Raw genomic sequence first — 15027 nt, 5'->3', positions numbered from 1 at the left:
GTAGGTGTCGCCAGCGGCGCCAACCTTGTGGGATTGCTCTGAAAAGCTAATCATTTGCATATCACAGCATATTCTTCCTGTCGGTTAAATTTCGCGTATGTAGCACGTCATGTTCGTGGTGTAGCAATTTTAATGCCCAGTAGTGTATTATTTTCTGTCCATGGTTCCCAACATCAAAAACCCAGAACAATGTCTAGCCTATGATGCCTCATTGCAGTATACGATTCCAGTGAACTTCAATTGAAAGTGATTTGTGTTATCGGTAGCAGTAAAATACATTTGTTATTAGATAGTTTCGTAATGGAAAGAAATAAAAGGTATTCATATGAAGTCGCCTACAAACTGAAAGTAATAACATGTACAGAGGAAAATGAAAACAGAGTAGTTGAGCCGCATTTCGGCCCCCCACGAACAGAAAAAAACCATTCGCGATTCGCGGGCTGGTAAAGAAGATGTGAAAAAAATGAGGAATACTAAATGTGCAAATACGGGACTGAATGAAAAATATCCAAAACTAGAAGATGATTGATTTCAGGGATTTTAAATGCCTGTTCGATTTTACAAACTAAGAAATATTTTTAGCCTGGCTTTGCAATCGAATAATAAAAACGAAAAAAAATAAGAAAAAATTGCTTAAAACGAAGGTGCGTCTTATAGCCCATAGCGTCTTATACAGCGTAAAATACGGTGTATCATTTGCATACAAATTTCCCCATCGTTTTTATACTGTTTTTATTGCTAGGCTGTTCTTGTCGACACTCCTCACATTTTTTATTAATTTTTAGGCACTCTGTATGGGTTGTGACCTTAGATCTGATGGTTAACCGGTTACATTCGACCTACTGTCACTCGTTGCAGGTTAATGGTAGGTGTTTTTAATTTTTAATATTTGAATGTGTGTTATAGCCTATTATTGGTCTTTTATTAGGTTGGAACACTTAAGGAACCGTTGACCCATACTTTCTACTTCCCTGACGATTCGCTAATTACGTCAGTTATTCATAGACAAGGAATGTGCGGTGTGGTTCATGTTGAAAATTTAATGTTTTGATTTAACATGTAAGTAATTTGTTCCATTTCTCCATATTGATTGTAAGTATGATTTGACCACAATTTTAGCCAACGGCTTTTCTAATGTAACAGATCTACCACGGTGATGTGGCCTGTAGGCTACGAAAGCGGCCGTCAAATGAACCGTTTACAAGAACAGCCAAGCGGTTATTATTCAAGCCATTATTTATTGCTTTAGTATAAAAGCTGTTAAAACGTGAGAGCTTTTTTTGTTTGACTGTAAAAAGCAAAAGTTCATTAGGGATGGATAATATTTCCAATAAGATGCTAAAAATTTATGGCCTCATAATATGTGATGTTCTTACTAGCTTACGTAATGCGTCATTAACTCAGGGTATCTTCCAAGAAAGATTAAAATATGCCCTTGTTTGGCCTCTATATAAAAATCGTGATTCTACAGATGTCAATAACTAGCGCCCCATGACACTCCTTACATCATTGTATAAATTTTTTTAGAAGATAGCATACTCGAAGGTTGTCACCTATCTGAATAGTATAGAGATACTTAGTCAATCACAGTTTGCATATAAAAAGGGCCATCGTATTGAGTCAGCTGCTATTAGGATACCCGTACTGACCGAGCGCATAATAAAATCTTCAAATTATATCACCGACTAGGATCTTCTGTGGCTTACCTAAGGTATTTGATTGTGTCTATCATAATATTCTATTAGAGAAATTAAGTTTTTATTTGCTGTGCAGTTTAGTAAATGCGTGGTTTAGTTCTTATTTAAGAAACATAAACGCAGAAAGATACCATAGGAACTTCGAGTAATACAAAGAGAGACATCACATCACCTACATGGGGAGAAATTACAATGGGAGTCCTACACGGTTCGAGCATTGCCTCAGTACTCTTCTTGCTTTACCTTAATGATCTGCCATTCTGTTTGAATCAAGGGGCAGAATCAGTAGCGTGGCAGATTATGCAAACATTGCTATGAAGCTGAGGAAAGAAACATGAATAGAGAAATTAGTAAGTGATCTTTCTTTGAAAATTATTGAATGGTTTTTCACAAATGGGCTAGTCTTAAACTTGAAAAAAAAAAAAAAAAAAAAAAAACCGGGTTATCAAGTTCTGTACTGTCAAAAATATCCCACCTTCTATTAACGTAATATACTAACAAATGTAGTAGATGAGTTTTGCTATTTGGGGAGCAAAATAACTGATGATGAACGAAATAGGGAAGATATAAAATTCGGACGATATTCGACGTGACACCACGTTTAGGCAAAAAATATTCATTGCACAAAAGAAAATAATTAGAATTACGTGAGGAGTTCACGCATTTATATCTTACAGGCACCTTTTTAAGCAGCTGCTGATATTAACCAAAGCTCAAATAACATTTATTCACTTATGAAATATGTTATCAATTACACATATAAGTTTGAGATTAACAGAGATACTCACAAGTACAACAGTAAAAGGAAAAAAAAGATCTGCATTCCCCTTTAATGAAGAGCAGCTACAAAACTCTCTGATACTTAATATACCCATATCTGAAAGATATCCAAAGTGTTTTCAAACGTAGATGAAAGAAGTTTATCCGTAACAACTCATTCTATACTATAGAAGACTTAATGAATAGAGATAATTAGTCATTTTTAAAGGAAAGACTCTAAATGGCCAGTATGCAGTTATAAAAACGTTATTTTTTATTTTTTGTAGCTGTATATAAGCAAAAGGCAAAGGTCCCGAGTTCGATTCTCGGTGCGACATACAGTTTTAATCTTCTGGGATGTTTTATATCGGTGCACACTCCGCTGTAGAGTGAAAATTCCATTCTGGAAACATTTCCCAGGCTGTGGCTGAGCCATGTCTCCGCAATATGCTTTCTTCTGGGAGTGGTAGTTCTGCAAGGTCCGCAGGAGAGCTTCTGTGAAGTTTGGAAGGTAGGAGATGAGGTTGTAACACCATGGCTCTAATGCTGTACAGATTTATTTTGCCTTTTTGCTTTGGTTTAATATTACATTGTTGAGCTTCTGTAAATGTGTAAATGATTGAATCGATAACATTAAATTGTATACTCCTTTCTTTGTTAAAACTTTGATGTCGTGGTTTGACTCTATGCAGTGTAGTATATTTGTCAATTAAAATTCTTTGTTCCATTTGGAGGGAACAAAACTTACTATATATAAGTGTAATTTCTGTATGAATAATTTTTTGTAGAAATGTAAATATGTGCAAATGTTCTGTTTTATTTAATGCATTTAGTTGCTGTTATGTAAACTGATGATCCTCACTTAGGGTTCTTAGTTAGTTTGTATGTAAAAGGTGTAGTGGTTCCCCTCGGGAACGGAACTGAGTAGCGCGCAAATTGTGGTTGGCCTAGGTGGAAAAGGTGGAACAAGAGTCAGTCGGGGACGAGCTACCAAACTGTGAACTGCCATGCAAAAATTGCATAGTGCTGGTTCCGAGAGAAGCTTTTTCTGCTACTTTCCAATGCCTCCGATGGATGGATAAATAGCTGGAACTATTCTGAAATTTGTATCTATCATCGCCACCAAGAAATGACAGAGTCCAGCAATTCTACCTGCAATTCCACCTACCAACATGCAGTTGCCACCACATTGCGCAATCATTGCATCGGAATGCTATAATGATGTACAGTGAAGGATCAGCTTAATGGATGTGTTAGTGTGCTCAAATATAAGGTAATTTATAACTGAATTTATGTACCTACCTTGATTTTTCTCCTTATCATAACACCTCTCAGGTTCCTCTCCGTTTGAACTAAAGTGATTTCCGAGTGTCCTTACTGAAAGAACATTAAAGCCCAGTGTTTTGCTCATTCATGCCTCTTGAACGTAGTAAAAAGAAATTTAAAGTTAATGTGGCAAGAGAGTGAGTTAAAGTTAATGATGCTTGCTGAAAATAATTTTCCTAGTAAAACTGCTTATTAATGTGTTGTCGCTAACTTCAAATTAAAAGTTCTTAAGTCTGAGGCTTATAAAGTTTTGCTTAGTAAGTGATCACATTACTGCCTGTTGTAAATCGCAGAAGGTGAGTCAGTGTCTTACATATATGTAAATTTTGTCTCTCACTGTAGTAAAAGTGGAAAACTGCAGTTGTGAAACGTTATATACTCATGTTTGCTAAGTGTTTGTCTCTCCTGTGTATTAGAAGTGCATATTAATAGTATAACAGGATCCACAGTTTGTCTATTGTGTTAATGCTCGGTAACAAGTAGTGGAAAGACCACTAATTATGAAAACTATAATTTCTTTATTCAAATGATAGTGAGAAGTGTGGTGTCACCGCCAGACACCACACTTGCTAGGTGGTAGCTTAAATCGGCCGCGGTCCATTTAGTACATGTCGGACCCGCGTGTCGCCACTGTGTGATCGCCGACCGAGCGCCACCACAAGGCAGGTCTCGAGAGACGATATAGCACTCGCCCCAGTTGTACGGACGACATTGCTAGCGACTACACGGACGAAGCATCGCTCATTAGCCGAGCAGATAGTTAGTATGCATTGCTCATTAGCCGAGCAGACAGTTAGAATAGCCTTCAGCTAAGTCCATGGCTACGACCTAGCAAGGCGCCATTTGTAACACTGCATGTACCTCAAGATAGAGTCTCACTTGTATCACCAAGAACGTTGTAAACCAATGAAGATATAAAAGTTAAGTGTTCTAGTAGCTACATACTTTTCTTTATAACATTAATAAATATCCTGTTTCAGACCTCTATCTAGCCAACTTAAGATTACGCGTGCCTTTTGGCTACTTCAGTGTGGCGTAGCTGTCTTGTGACGCCACAACAGTTGGCGACGAGACAATGGAAAGGGTCTTGTTCTTTCTAATTGCTTACATTTATTTGTGTCATGGCTTCGCCAGATGTACTGTCCGAATTTTATCGCTTGCAGAATCAGCAGACGCAGGCGTTATTGGATGCCCTTGGACAGCTCGTCCAGGGTCAACATGCGCTGCAAACCGATGCGGCCGCCGCCGCTTCACCGCTACCGCAGCCACATCATGCAGTTGCACTGCAGTTTCGCACTTTTGACGCGACGCACGAGACATGGACTGAGTGGTCCCGCCAGTTTGGATTTCATCTCGCCGCCTACAGAATTCAAGGTAACGAGCGGCAGCCTCACTTATTGTCTTGTGTCGGTGTGTCCACCTACCGTGTGATAGTGAAATTGTTTCCCCGACGTGACATAGCAACTCTGTCCTACGATGAAATTTTGTCGGCATTGGACGCCTATTTCAAAGAAACAGTCAATGTAGTTGCAAAAAGATATACGTTCTTTCGTACAAAACGTACGGCCGGTCAAACTAATCGGGAGTGGGTTGCAACTTTGCAAGGCCTTACTAGGGATTGTGCGTTTGAATGTGACTGTGGCCTTCCTTATTCAGATACAATGGTACGTGATGCAATTGCACAGAACGTTTCTGATGTTCGTATACGGGAGCAAATTTTGAAACTAGTTAATCCCTCCCTTCAACAAGTGATGGACATATTGGATAGGCAAGACACACTTGACTGTGCTCAGGACTCATTTGCAACTTCGCCAGCCATGTGTAACATAAACCGGCCTGCCGGGCGCGCTGCGCGGCCCGGTCAACTGCCCTCGCGCACATCAACGCAGCTGCCACCTCGCGCTAAACCAGGTGTGCCGCGCCAGCACACACATGCAGTGAAATCATGCCCGCGGTGTGCAACTAGACATTCGCGTGAAAATTGCCCGTCACGCCAAGCTATTTGCTTTTTCTGTAATAAGAAAGGACATGTTCAAAGTGTTTGCCAGAAAAAGCTCAGATCAGACACTCTTAATCATTCCAGGCCCTGTGCTTCGCGCCAGAATCGAACCAAGGACACTCAGGCTCGTGGACCTTCGCCCATGGACATTCATGTAGTTAATTCCACTCCGCCCAGTGCCACTTTCTCTAACAGTGACTGTGTTCGTCCCACAAAAAGTGTGCGTCGACGTCGCCGGAAATCACGTCAATTAGCAAGTGATTCTGTACCAGTGTCTGTTCAAATTGCACAAAACAGTCGCTCTTGTCGTCAGCAGGACAATAAACTTTTTGTAGATTTGGACTTTAATGGCAAGGTCATTCCATTCCAGCTCGATACCGGAGCTGCAGTTTCATTGCTCAATCACGACACGTACAAACAACTGGGCAAATCTCCGTTGCGTTCCGCAAATGTTAAGCTCACTACGTATTCAGGACAGAAAATTCCTGTGTTAGGACAGTGCAGCCTTCTTGCAACATACAAGGGACAAACAAAACTTGTGTCATTTTACGTTCTTCGTTCTTCTACTGCAGTGAACTTGTTTGACTTAGATTTATTTCAGTTGTTTAACATGTCTATAGTAAATCAGGTCCTATCAGTGAATCAGACTGTGCCTTCAGACAGTGTTGCTCGGTTATGTGAAGAATTTGCAGACATTTTTGCCCCGGGCTTAGGTTGCGCTAAAAACTATGAAGCACATTTGGAACTGAAAGTCAACGCGCAACCGAAATTTTTCAGAGCGCGCAATGTTCCTCACGCATTGCGTGATGAGGTCGCAAGAACATTAAACGATTTGGAATCACAGGGTGTAATTGAACGTGTGCAAGCGTCTCTCTGGGCCTCACCCTTAGTAATTTTGAAAAAACCTTCCGGAAAACTGAGACTTTGTGTGGACTTCAAGGCAACAGTGAATCCACAACTCGTGATTGCAACTTTTCCCTTACCCCGCCCGGAAGATCTTTTTGATAAACTGTGCCCGGGTAATTACTTTTCCAAGTTGGACCTAGCAGATGCGTACTTGCAAATCCCAGTAGATGCCGAATCCCAGCGCGTCTTGGTGGTTAACACACATCTTGGTTTGTACCGCTTCAAAAGACTGCCATTCGGGTGTGCATCCGCCCCTGCATTGTTTCAGCAATATTTACAAACTATTTGTGCCTCGGTCCCTACTGCTGCGAACTATCTGGACGATATTGTGATCTCCGGAAAGACGGCAGACGAGCATTTCGCACACCTACGAACATTATTTCAGGTATTGCGCCAACATGGTCTTCGCTTGCGGAAGGACAAATGTGTGTTTTTTGCTCGTGACTTACCATACCTGGGACATGTCATCAATGCCCAAAGCATACATCCAAGTCCAGAGCACACCCGTGCCATACAAGATTTGCCTTCACCACAAAATGTGAAGCAGCTACAGAGTGTGTTGGGTAAAATTAACTATTATCATCGCTTTCTGCGCAATGCCTCTTCCATTTCAGCTCCGCTTCATCGCTTACGCCGTAAGGGTGTTCCGTTCGTCTGGACGACGGAATGTGAACGCGCCTTTCGCCAGTTGAAATCGGCGTTGCTTTCTAATACTTGCTTTACGCCATTCGATCCCCAGAAACCCCTTTTGTTGATGGTAGATTCATCGGATTTCGGGATCGGTGCTGTGCTTGCGCACAAAGTTGGCTCGCATGATCGCCCTATTGCCTTTGCGTCCACATTGCTCTCGTCTGCGCAAAGAAATTATTCCCAGATAGAGAAAGAAGCTTTGGCTCTCATATTTGGTGTTACTAAGTTTCATGATTTCTTGTATGGTCGTCACTTCACTATCGTCACAGACCACAAACCTTTGACATCGCTTTTTCATCCGAACAAGCCTGTACCTCCACGTACAGCGCAGAAATTCATTCGCTGGTCTATTTTCCTCTCGCAGTACCGCTACGATATTTTGTATCGGTCCACTGCTAAGCAGGGAAACGCCGATGCATTGTCCCGTTTGCCTGTTGCTGAGGATAGAGCATTCGATTCTTCCGAACTTGCTTGCATGTTCATTGATGCGGAAACCAATGAAGTGGTCGAATCGTTTCCGATTGATTTTCGTCGTGTAGCTACAGCCACAGCTGCTGACCCTGTCCTTGCTACCGTTTTGCGTTTTGTTGCTACGCAATGGCCTTTGTCAAAGTCTCGGATCGAGGATCCGTTGGTTCGCCGATTTTTTGCTCATAAGGAGAGACTTTTTGTTCAACGTGGTGTTTTGTTGTTGCGTTCTGATAATGATCAGTCCAGAGTCGTGGTCCCACGTTCTTTACAGTCCTCTGTTTTACGGCTTCTTCACCAAGGGCATTGGGGTATGGTGCGAACGAAACAACTTGCTCGTCAGCACTGTACTTGGTTCGGAATCGATGCTGCGATTACGAATATGTGTTCTTCTTGCATGGCGTGTGCCGAACAACAATCCGCACCGCTGCGGAAAGTGTTTGCATGGCCAAAAGCCACTTCCCCTTGGCAACGCTTGCACATCGATTTTGCTGGTCCATTCTGGAATCCTCGATGGTTGGTTCTGGTAGATGCCTTCAGTAATTTTCCTTTTGTTGTCCGGATGTCTTCCATGACGTCCTCCGCCACCATCCAAGCGTTGTCTGCTATCTTTTGCATTGAAGGTCTTCCGCAGACTATTGTTTCCGACAATGGCCCACAATTCACGTCCGCAGAATTTCAGTCATTCTGCCAGGCCAATGGTATTAAACATCTGACATCCGCGCCGTTTTCGCCTCAGTCAAACGGTGCCGCTGAACGATTGGTCCGGACTTTCAAGTCACAGATGTTGAAATTGAAAGAGTCGCATTCTCGGGAGGACGCCTTGTTGCTCTTTTTGTCTTCGTATCGCTCTCAGCCCCGAGATGGTCGCTCGCCGGCTGAGTTGCTCCACGGTCGTCCTCATCGAACCTTGATGTCTTTGCTGCACCCACCGCATCAGGTTCCTGTGCAGGGCAGACTTCTGCTTTTGCTCCAGGCGACGTTGTATTTTATCGCAACTATCGAGGTTCACGGCGTTGGCTCACAGGGCGCATTCTTCGCTGCCTCGGCCGCGCGATGTATTTGGTTTTGGGGGCCTCTGGTGAGGTGCGTCGGCATCTCAATCAGCTGCACCTCTGTCGTCGCACGGGTTCTGCCGCTCCCCGTCTGCTTTCAGCGACGGTGCCGTCCGGTCAGCGCCCTGGGGACCCATCTACTGGCTCGCCTCATCCCCAGGTGTTACCGACGATGCCTTCCATTTTGCCCCATGGCGACGCGCCGCCGCAGCCGCCGCCGCCGCCGCAGCCTGTTCTCCCGCCGGCGCCGCCCGCATTCTACGTTTCGCTGCAGCCGCCAAGCGCCTCCCTGGGTCACGCGCCGCCGATCGCTTCCCGTGCCCAGCTGTCCTCCGCCATGGAACTCTTGCCCGCTCCGGACCACATGGCGTCTTCGCGCGTCGGGTACCCCGACGCAATGGAGGTCGACCCTTCGGCCTCTCCTGTCTCTTTACGGGCGCATACACCGCATGTTGACGTGCACCCTGGACTAGGTTTTCAGGCGTTTCCTAGCTCCCCTCGGACCGAATGGCCTGGTGCGGGTGGCACAGCCTCGCCTGTTGTTAGGCTCCCCACCTCTTCGCATACGTCAACATGGGGTCCTCCCCACGGCGGGCGGAAGCCTTATAACACGACCGTTCGCCGATTTGCGGGGGAGGAATGTGGTGTCACCGCCAGACACCACACTTGCTAGGTGGTAGCTTAAATCGTAACACTGCATGTACCTCAAGATAGAGTCTCACTTGTATCACCAAGAACGTTGTAAACCAATGAAGATATAAAAGTTAAGTGTTCTAGTAGCTACATACTTTTCTTTATAACATTAATAAGTATCCTGTTTCAGACCTCTATCTAGCCGACTTAAGATTACGCGTGCCTTTCGGCTACTTCAGTGTGGCGTAGATGTCTTGTTACACCACAACAAGAAGGAATCTGTTAGTGGATTCCAATTAACTTTCATTACAAATAGTAAAGTATTTAACTGAGAGAGACTTAACGTATATCCAATTAACTATTCAGCAGTGAATAGTGATAATAACGTTATAAAACCCATTCAGTTTGTGTAAGCCCTGAAAGTAATAGTGTGTTTCGGTATATGTTATAATTTTGCAAATAGTTTGTGCTGCTCTAACTGTTAGTTTCAACCTTACCGTAAACATATGTATGTGTCAGAGTTCACTGAACTCGCGTGTGACAAAGTATAGGTTGTATTTATCTAATAAAGTTACTAATAACTATTTTCTTGAACGAGAATGTTAATCATTCTGTTGCCTAGTTAGGCTGGCAACCGTTTTCTTTATCAGTTAAACAGTGCAGATAGGCAAAATTTTGTTTGTTACTGTTCAAATTTTTACGTAATTCTGACTTTCATTTCCGATAAGCCACTTCCATTAGGTACAATACGGTCAACATAATAAAATTCCTCTCAGAGGGTAACACTGCTCTGTTGCTTTATACCATAACTACTCTAACAAAATAATTATGTTTTGCAAACTGCCTCCAGCTTCGAGGTTATGGTATAGCAGTAGCGGACAGGAGTATTATAAGGTACTGGCGGAATTGAAGCTAAATCGACGGGTCGTAAGTGGCTCTTGGGTAGCTCAGATGGTAAAGCACTTCACGTGAAAGGCAAAGGTCTCAAGTTCGAGTCTCGGTCCGGCACACAGTTTTAATCTGCCAGGAAGTTTCATAGCTGTTGTATGTTCATTGTGTTGACACGCTAGGCATCATAATGTTTATCGTGAATTGGATCTTGGCACAAGTAACTAACTAAGTAATCAATTAAAAATTAAAGTACAAGTTGCTTTTGAAAAAGGCGTTAAGTTAGGTGCCAGACACTGTTGGCGTACTGGCTGACATCTAATCTTTTTCAGGGATAATGGTCCCAGAAATGTTGGTGACAACTGTTTTAGTCACACGACGAAATTACTTCCTAACAGACGGATGAACCGTCTTATTTTTTGGGGAGACTACAAACCTTGGACCACATGGCAGACAAATTTGCAAGATATAAAGTAACTGCGACATTCGGACCTATCGAACAAATGGATGACAAGATATATTCTACATGATGTTCATGGCTTTGGGATACATCCAGAAAGGAAGGGATATCGGTGCAGGTTATAAGGATGAAATGAAAGAGATCGGTGCATTCGAGAAAGATAAAGCATTTTACCTCAGGTGACAAAATCCCTTTATAATGACGTTATAGATACAGTGAAGTTAATAACGTAAATTAGACTAACAAGGAAACCTCCCCATCGCACTCCCCTCAGATTTAGATATAAGTTGGCACACTGGATAGGCCTTGAAAAACTGAACACAGATCAATCAAGAAAACAGGAAGAAGTTGTGTGGAACTACCAAAAAATAAGCAAAATATACAAACTGAGTAGTCCATGTGTAAGATAGGCAACATCTAGACTAACGTGAGCTCAGGAGTGCCGTGGTCCCGTGGTTAGCGTGAGCAGCTGCGGAGCGAGAGGTCCTTGGTTCAAGTCTTCCCTCCAATGAAATGTTTAATTTCTTTATTTTCGCAAAGTTATGAGCTGTCCGTTCGTTCATTGACGTCTCTGTTCACTGCAATAAGTTTAGTGTCTGTGTTTTGCGACCGCACCGGTAAACCGTGCGATTAGTAGACGAAAGAACGTGCCTCTCCACTGGGAACCGAAAACATTTGATCGCAAGGTCATAGGTCAACCGATTCCTCCACAGGAAAACGCGTCGGATATATTCTATATGACAGAGGTGACGGCATGTGCGTCACATGACAGGAATATGTTGTCGACCCACCTAACTTGTACACTTGGCGAATGGGTAAAAAGATTCTTTTACCTTACCCGATTTTGGTTTTCTTGTGGATGTGATAATCACTCCCAAAAAGTGATGAAAACGTAAGAGTTTGTCACATAAACTGAAAATAAAAAATTAAACATTTCACTGGAGGGATGGCTTGAACCAAGGACCTTTCGGTCCGCAGCTGCTCACGCTAACCACGGGACCACGGCGGTCCTGGGCTTACGTTACCCTGGATGTTACACATGGACTACTCAGTTTGTATATTTTTCTTATTTTTTCGTAGTTCCAAGCAACTTCTTCCTGTTTTCTCGATTGATCTGTGTTCAGTTTTTCAAGGCCTATCCACTGTGCCAACTTATAACTAAATCTGAGGGGGGTGCGTTGGGGAGGTTCCCTTGTACGTAATATATTTCGGAATTAGTCGCTAGTGATGAGAAATGTGATTAATATTCCGTATTGTTTGTTTTGTTTCGCCAGTTACTCTACGAGCAGGGAGGTTAAGAAATAGTAGTCATTGGCAAACAACCTTACATTTTCAAAGAGAAGAAACGACTGACGACTTAGAGAAACTGTATCCTACTCTGGGGGAGTGGAATTTAATCTCCGTCCAGTCATTCTTTGGTTTTCTGTGTTGCTTCCTAAATCTCTAAAAGCGAATCCCAATATGATTCCGGGGGCCGATTTCTTTCATCATAGTCCAACTGACCTGCTGGTTCCTCTTCAACAGCTGGACGTTGACAGCGAGTTGAAAGCTCTGCTTAACACACTTAAGTTGTATTTCTTTTAGTGTCAGTCGACAGGACGTACAGGCCACTGAAGGCGTTAGGTAGTCTAATCACCGGACGAAAAAAAATCACGTCACAGGCTCAGTTTGGTTCTAAGCATTGCTGTATGGTAAGAAATGTGATAACTGATGATCGTGCCTCACAGTAAAGTAATACGCGAATCTGAATTAATGGCATAGCCAAAGCCAAATGTTTCCAACGGAAACTCTGTAAAATGAACCCGTCTCCTCCTTGCATCTCTTTCACAATTTTTCTTCAACGACCGATACCAATAACCGTCTCTTTATCTCCTTTTCCTCCTAATTAACCGGCTTCGGCCTCAGTCGTATCCCGTTTTCAGTGGTTGAAATTACGTTTCAATCGTTATTTTCTTCTTCTGGTAAAATCTGATACAGCACTGATGAATAAGAACGAAAATCGTTTGTTGTAGCCAACGACTCAGGCAGAGCCACAACAGGCGGTGCCACATAACGCAGCTGGCAGCGCGCTCACCACAATGGGGCAGAAACGACCTCCTCCTCCACCACGTCACGTCTATGGCGTGGTCCCATGGTGTCCAGAGCAGGATAAAGCTGCCCTCACAGCGACAACCAGCCAGTGTTGTAGTCATTCTACATGCTTACAACATATGCCCAGGTGGCAGTCTCGTTGATGATTTGCGCTGTGAGCTTGGCATATGTTTGGTATCTGACCCTGGCCAGATTTTTCATAGCAGTATAACGGACTTCGGCTTGATTCACAGACTGGCAGTATTTCAGCGTCCGTTCTGTGCGTAACCACAACCAGCTGGAAATTTGTATGCTGAACACTCTACCTTTACTGAACTTATAACTAGTATTTCTGTTCAAACACAATAAATGGAAGCACCGTACCAATGACGAACTGTCTATTTACTTCTGTGACGGGTTCTTCGACCGACGTTCGTCTGATGATTGCACTGACGTTTCGCCAGCACGAGTGGCTGTCATTGTCAAAGCTTCACCTTCCATTGCCGGTGGTGCACTGGAGCCGAGCTCGCGGCCGCTGACTATATGTACCTGGCGCACCAACGTCCGAGGGCTTCTCCGCGGTCGTTTCCTGTGCGGTTCTCCTCTTGCTACCTGCGACGGTCGTTCGCTGCAGTGCGGGAAGCTAGGATCCGTTTACTTTAAGGTTTTCGTCTTTCTAGTTGAAGCTATTCCAGTGTTTGTGTATTTCTACAGCATCTCTGAACGAGCGCGTGTGATAGTGCTTCACTACAGCCAGGACTTCCGTGCCGGTTAATTTTATTACATGGTCTGTCTCACCCAGCGAGTGCTCTGCCACGGCCGATTTCTCCACCTGCCCCAACCTGCACTGGCGCTTATGTTCTTTGATCCCGGTGTTGATTGATCGTCCAGTTATTTCGACATAAACTTTTCCGCATGTGCATGGTACGCGGCATATTCGTGACATTGCAAGTGGGTCCCTTTTATCCTCTGCCGATCTAAGACATTCTTTGATCTTCCTTGTCGATTTGAAAATAGACTTTACGCCATGTTTGCGCAATATAAGGCCGATTGTGTCCGTCGCAGCATCTCAGACGCGAAATGCAACACATGGAAAGTGTTCTGAGGAGCAATGGGTACTTCATTAATTATATTAGAAGTGTAACAGAGCCAACTTCTTCATGGAACATTTCGAAGCACAGGCACTGGACTCTGTGACTTGCAAACCGAAAGTGTGGTACAGATACATAGATGATACTTTCGTCGTATGGAGCCATGTTGAAGAACAGCTCCGTGACTTCCTAAGACACTTGAGCAGCCTCCAAGCCAACATAAAATTTACCATGGAAGTAGAAAAGGACAAAAAACTACCATTTCTAGATGTGCTGGTCACAGGGGATGACGGAAACCTGGCACATAGCGTGTATCGAAAGCCGACACACACGGACCGATACCTGCACAAACTATCAAACCACCACCCCAGCCAGAAAAGCAGTATGACTGATACGCTCGTAACGCGAGCAGTACGAATATGTTAGTCGCAGCACCTCACATGCGAAATTCAACACCTGGAAAGTGTTCTAAGGAGCAATGGGTACTCCACAAATTATATTAGAAGTGTAACAGAGCCAAACACTCGGTGAAGTAAGAATTCAGAAAATGAAATGTCGGGTTCGGCCTTTCTGCCATACATTTCCAGAGCGACGGACAGAATCGGCCTTATATTGCACAAACATGGCGTAAAGCCAATTTTCAAATCGACAAGGAAGATCAAAGGTTGTCTTGGATCGGCAAAGGATAAAAGGGACCCACTTGCAATGTCAGGAATATACCGCGTACCATGCACATGCGGAAAAGTTTATGTCGGAATGACTGGACGATCAATCAGCACCAGGATCAAAGGACATAAGCGACATTGCAGGTTGGGTCAGGTGGAGAAATCGGCCGTGGCAGGACACGCGCTGAGTGAGACCGACCATGCAATAAAATTCACCGGCACGGAAGTCCTGGCTGTAGAGAAGCACTATCACACGCGCTCGTTCAGAGATGCTGCAGAAATACACAAACACTGGAATAGCTTCAACTAGAAAGAAGAAA

The 15027-nt window shown here is 43.6% G+C and overlaps 1 protein-coding gene across 1 annotated transcript in view; it reads right to left on the bottom strand.

The window, feature by feature from the left end:
• Nucleotides 1-15027, bottom strand: part of LOC124593812 (ras-like protein family member 11B) — a 388002-nt gene that overhangs the window by 52381 nt on the left and 320594 nt on the right. The gene's annotated exons all lie outside the window — the stretch shown is intronic.

The sequence above is a fragment of the Schistocerca americana genome, chromosome 2 (assembly GCF_021461395.2).
Source record: "Schistocerca americana isolate TAMUIC-IGC-003095 chromosome 2, iqSchAmer2.1, whole genome shotgun sequence".
NCBI lineage: Eukaryota > Metazoa > Arthropoda > Insecta > Orthoptera > Acrididae > Schistocerca > Schistocerca americana.
The sequence above is the reverse complement of the archived record's forward strand: the minus strand, read 5'-3'. Positions and strand labels throughout refer to the sequence as shown.